This window comes from Chrysochloris asiatica, unplaced genomic scaffold, assembly GCF_000296735.1.
Source record: "Chrysochloris asiatica unplaced genomic scaffold, ChrAsi1.0 scaffold00257, whole genome shotgun sequence".
NCBI lineage: Eukaryota > Metazoa > Chordata > Mammalia > Afrosoricida > Chrysochloridae > Chrysochloris > Chrysochloris asiatica.
Window position 1 is genome coordinate 957970 of NW_006408775.1, and position 6274 is coordinate 964243.

General features: G+C 43.5%; 1 protein-coding gene across 1 annotated transcript in view; it reads left to right on the forward strand.

Moving 5' to 3' along the window:
- LOC102833358 (mastin-like) overlaps nt 1–6274 on the forward strand; it is a 31714-nt gene that overhangs the window by 15080 nt on the left and 10360 nt on the right. The gene's annotated exons all lie outside the window — the stretch shown is intronic.

Below are 6274 nucleotides of genomic sequence, written 5' to 3' on the forward strand. Positions count from 1 at the left end.
TATTGGGATATACTAAAAATTTAAAAACTTATGTGCATCAAAAGACTTCACCAGAAGAGTAAAAAGGGAACCCACAGAATGGGGAAAAAAATCTTTTGCAATGACACATCAGACAAGGGACTCATTTCTAAAATATACAGGAAACTAAAACACCTCTACAAGAAAAAACCAAATAACCCAATTAAAAAATGGGTACAGGACATGAACAGACACTTCACCAAGGAAGAGATCCAGGCAGCCAACAAACATGAAGAAATGTTCATGATCACTAGCCTTTAGAGAGATGCAAATCAAAACAACAATGAGATATCATCTCACACCAACAATAACAGCAAAGATAAAAAAAAAAGTAGAGGACAATAAGTGCTGGCAGTGATGTGCAGAGACTGGGACACTCCTGCATTGCTGGTGGGATTGCAAAATGGTCCAACCTCTCTGGAAAGCAGTATGGCGTTTCCTCAGAAGGTTGCGAATAGAAATACCTTATGATCCAGCAATTCCTCTACTTGGTATTTACCCACAAGAAATGCGAATCACAACACGAGAAGATATAGGCACACCAATGTTAATAGCAGCACTATTTACAATAGCAAAAAGATGGAGACAGCCAAAGTGCCCATCAACTGAAGAATGGATAAACAAACTGTGATACGTACACACAATGGAATACTATGCTACCTTGAAGAACAACAAGGAAGCTGCAAGCAAGACTTGGCTCCCTGGAAGAGCCTGGAAGAACATGAGACTATGACCGTCTGCCACCCTCCTTCAGGTCTGGAATGGAACTCACCCTCAGAGCCTAATTTTCAATCAACTGGTAGATAACACGGAGTCCTGGTGTGGTGCTGTGGGTTAATGCATCAGACTGCAAAGTCGTTTGAACTGCAAGGCCGGTGGTTCAAGCTCACCAGCTACTCCTTGGAAACCCTATATAGGGTCACTATGGGTTGGAATCGACTCGACGGCACTTAACAATAACATTAGATAGTAAATAGGAGGACAGCAACACTAGTAAAGTATGCTCACTATGAAATGGTCAACAATTCAAGACCAAAAGGGCAACATTTACCTAAAGACAATGTTCAGAGGGGTTGGGAAGGAATATAGACTGGAAATAAGAACCACAGAGAGAAAGTGAGACAGATGACTGTACATGGAAGGGACTGCAATCACGGAGATGAATATACATGGAGGGGACTGCAATCATGGAGATGAAACAAAGTGTGAGATTTGTTGATTGTAAAACTGATGATCTTGTCTATAAACCTTCACTCAATTCACAATAAAAAGTTAAAAAAAAAAGTACATGAGCTGAAGTATGACATTTTCCCTTCTAAGGAGCATTCTGACTATATTTCTACACACCCCTCTGTTGTTGTTGTTAAGTGCCATTGAGTTGGTTCCAACTCCTAACAATGCTGTAAAGGGTTTCTGAGGCACGGCTGGTGGGTTTGAAACACCCCCATTCAAAGGGCAATTTATAGAGCTGATCAAGGGTTGTCGAGGATGAAGTCTACATGCCTACCCCAAACTATAGAAACAAAAGCTGACATTCCCACGGAAACCTATATGCACATGTGTGTATTGGCCTCATGCTTAATCCCCAACAACCTGACATAGTACCACTCTTTCAACAAGGAAATTCAGGTGACTAAGGAAAGCCGGGTAAACACGCATCAGCACAACCATCAAGGCAAAGAAAGGAGCCAGTGAGCCAGGTACACTGCCAATGACAGTCACATGTGTTTCACTGAAGAAGCCAGACCCCAAAGTCCACACAGCGTATGAGTCCATGTGTGTGGCATCCTGAGAACATGTACAAAGTATGAGAGACAAGTCTCGACATCCCCATCAGGAAACTTTACATAGGCCAATAGGCAGTCATTTGAACAAAACAATTGGATACTGTTATTGTCGTTGTTGGGTACCTTCTAGTCGGTTCTGACTCTTAGCACAACAGAATGCAACACTGCCCCGTCCCACGCCAACCTCAAGATCGTTGCTCTCACTGTGCCGATCCATCTCTTAGCAGGGGTCTTCCTTTTTTTTGCCAACACTCCACTTTACCAAGGTTGTTATCCTTCTCCAGGGACTGGCCCCTCCTGATAACATGTCCAAAGTATGAGTGATGAAGTCTCACTATCTTGGCTTCTACGGAGCATTCTTCATTCTTCCAACACAGATTTGTTTGTTCTTCTGGCAGTCCATGGTACTTTTAATATTCTCCTCCAACACCATGACTCAAATGCATCAATTCTTCTACGGTCTTCCTGATTCATCATCCAACTCTCACCTGCATCTGAAGCTATAAAATACCGCTAGATTTATAATAAGCCATCTCAACAGCGGTCTTAGGGATCTCACTAACATCAAGAAAGAAGAGTGCTTCCTTTGGACCCGAAATCCCAGGGCTGGGCCTTCTAACTTCAGGAAGCAGAGCTCTGTGGCACAGCAGAAGGCCAAGGACAGATGTGGTGGCAAGGACGTAAGGGGGCAGAGACAGCAGACCCCATGGCAGTGGGCTTCCCGACCCACAGAACAAGAAAGCTGGGTGCCCTTGACCAGAAGGCTTGCTGGCAAAGTGGACTGCATGCAGGAATTTAATGCGGGTTGGGAGTGTGGGGGTGAGGAACTGGGATTACCAACCCATGGAGCTGGGGCCCAGCGCCTTTGGGAAGAGCCTTACTGGGGGAGCGGGCTCTGAATTGGCGTACTGCACTTGCTCATGGAATCCTGAGGTGGCGCTGGAAGATCAGCACTGGGCCACAAGGCCAGCAGTTCACACTCACCAGTCGCTCCTCAGAAACCCTATGTAGGGTTGCTATGAGTTGGAACCAACTTGATGGCCCTTAACAACAACAACAACAAGATTTGCCCAAGTAGGCCAGAGGCCAAGGGATTGAGCTGAGAGGGGGTGTCCTAACTGAAGAACTGAATCCTGAGCAATTTTGATGCTGAATTGCAACCTGTTAACTTTCCTCATAGACTCCATAGTTGTGTATTATCTGTGAGTTCTGTGTGACCATTTCATCAAGTTAGCAGAGACGTGGAGACAGCTGTGGGAGGCAGAACTGGTGTAAAGGTTGGAAGGTGGAGGAGGCACATCTGATCTCTGCCTCCGGGAAGCCTCCTCAGACTGGGCTGAGTTAGATCCTCCTTCACCCCTGTGAAGACAGAGGGGGCTGGGCGCCTCTCCCATGCCATCTTTATACCCAGGTACATCACATCTACAACCTCTGAAACAGGTTAGGGTAATACGAAGGCAACGGTTAATACAGTAGGTGTTGCAAGAGAAAGATTCGGTAAGGGAAACCATTTATTTATCTTGGTCAAGGTTACCTTTAAAAGAGATAACACTCAAGAAAGAGTGAGGAAATATTCACAATACCCCAGAATTAACAGTCTTGATGGTATCGAAGAGAAAGTTCAGAGGGCAGGGGGAGCCAGGAGATGTAAGCGGCTGATACTGTTCTTATCTTATCAAAGTTACATAAAGATATCAATTCCAAAAGAGAGGTAAGAAAGGAAGAAAAAAAAATCGTCAATAATTGAAGCATATAAAATAATAAATTAAGATGTTCATTCGATCTGAGTACGTCAGTAAGTGTAGTTAAGTACAAAGGGGACAGGCTCACCAGTTAGACACAAATTTCAGTGGTGGGTATAAAAATACAAGTTCAGAGAGATGGTGTTCACCAGTGAGGAGCCAAAATGAAAAGCAAACAGATGGGGGATGATGCTACAGGCAGAAACTACCCAAAGGATACCATAAACCATTTAGAAATATGATCATACAGACTTTCTCAAAATGAAAAATTTCTTCTCTTCAAAAGACAGTCTCAGCACACACACACACAAAGACATTCTTAGAAGGAAAAGAAAATTCCAAGCCACAGACAGGAAGGAAATATTTGCAAAACATAAAGAATTTGTATCCAGAGTACATAAATAACACTCAAACTCTATGGCAAATTACAAAGGATTAGAAGGAACACTTTACAAAAGAAGCTAAGCAGATGTGAAGTCAGAGCTAGAAAGAATGTTCAACATCATTGTTGTTGTTGTAAAGTGCCATTGAGCCAGTTCTGACCCTTATCGACCCTGTATAGGATTCCCAAGGAACAGCTGGTGAGTTAGAACCACCGACCTTGTAGCTCAAACCGACTTCGCAGTACGGCTCATTAACCCACAGCATCACACCAGGACTCGGGTTCAGCATTAGTCATTAGTCACTGGGAAAATGCAAATGAAAACCAATGTAGTTACTGTTGTTGTTAGGTGTCATCCAATTGGCTCCAATTCATAGCAACCCCATGAATAAAATACTGCCCAGTCCTTCACCAGTCTCACGATTGTTGTTACATTTGAGCCCATTAAGAGGGCATTTTCTAGAGATAACCTAAGATCCTTGAGAATGAAATATACACACCCACCACACACTTGTTGTTGTTAAGTACTGTGGAGTCAGTTCTGACTCATAGCGATCCCGTATAGGGTTTCCAAGCAGCAGCTGCTAAGTTTGAACCAAAGACCTTGTGGTTCAAACTGACCTTGAGGTCCAGTGTTTATCCTAGAGTGCCACACCAGGGATCCTACCACACTCTGGGAGCGTAGTGGTTACGAGTCAGGCTGCTAACCTCAAAGTCAGCAGTTTGAAACTACCAGCTGTTCCATGGGAAAAAAGATGAGGCTTTCTTCTCCCGTAAAGATTTACAGCCTCAGAAACCCTATACAGGGTCACTATGACTTGGAACCGACTCCACGGCACACTACCACCACACCAGCACACACTGTTGTTGTTATTAGGTGCCATCAAGTTGGTTCCGACTCATAGCAACCCTATGCACAACGGAACAAAACACCGCCCAATACTGGACTTTGCCACGCCTGAGTCCATCACTGCCACCACTGCGTCAATCCATCTCATTGGGGGTCTTCCCCTTTTTCTCCACCCTTACATTTTACCAAATGTGCTATCCTTCTTCAGTATCTGGTCCCTTCTGATAATATGTCTGAAGTATGAGAGACAAAGTTTGGCCATCTTGGCTTCCCAGGAGCACTCTGGCTATATTTCCTCCAACACAGATCTGTTTGTTCTTCTGGCAGCCCATGGCACTTTCAATATTCTCCTCCAACACCATAACTCAAATGCATCAATTCTTCTGTGATCTTCCTTATTCAGTGTCCTTATTTCATATGCATATGAGGTTATTGAAAATAACATGACTTCAGGCACACTTTAGTCCTCAAACTGACATCTTTGCTTTTCAGCACTTTAAAGATGTCTTGTGCAGCTCTTTCCAAGCCAGGAATCGCCTTAGTGTGGCCTGTGGAATCTTCCAGTTACTGCTGAAGAGGGATGAGAATAGCTGATAAGGTCTTAAACAGCCTTAAACATTGGCCAGGAGCAAACAGACACTAACTTAAATAGCAGGAAATCGAAATGGTGGACCTGAGTAATGCTTGTCTGGACCAAGTTTATTTGGGGATCTGATGCCCATTTTGATCTGTGGATGACTGACTCTGGGTGTCAATTGTGGAAACCTTTAAAAGGTATAAGAGTCCATTTTTTTTTTTTTGCTACAGTGAATGGACCAAGTTCTGAGCTAAACTATTACTGCTGCATACCATTGAGTTCCGCTCCAGCTCAGTGATCCCACCAGGGCTCTATCTGCAGACATACAGGATTTCTGATGACAATGGGACTGATGGCGCTTCCAATTGAAAGACAGCTGGAGTTAAATGGATGCTAATGGAATGGAAGATTAAACAACCTCTTTGAGAAATCTGATGAATAAATGTTTATAAAAGGGGGGAGGGGGAAAAGGCTGTCTTGTGCAGCATATTTGCCCAATACAATATGTCATTCAATTTCTTGACTTTTGCTTCCAGGAGTGTTGATGGTTGATCCGAGCTAAAGGAAATCTTTGACAACTTCCATCTTTTCTCCATTGACATGGATGTTGTTTATTGGTCCAGTGGTGAGGAGTTTTGTTTTCTTTACATTGAGATGCAACCCATACCACACACTAGAGAAAACCTGACATCCCCATGAAAACCTATATGTCAAGGTTTGTATTGGCCTCATGCTTCATCCCCAAGAAGCTGACTTAATATCAGTGCCCTTCAACAAGAAAATTCAGGTGAAAAAGGAAAGACAAGTAAACAAGCAGTAGTTTATCCAATGCAAAGTATCCAATGCAACCATCCAATGCAAAGTATCCAATGCAACCATCCAATGCAAAGTATCCAATGCAACCATCCAATGCAAAGT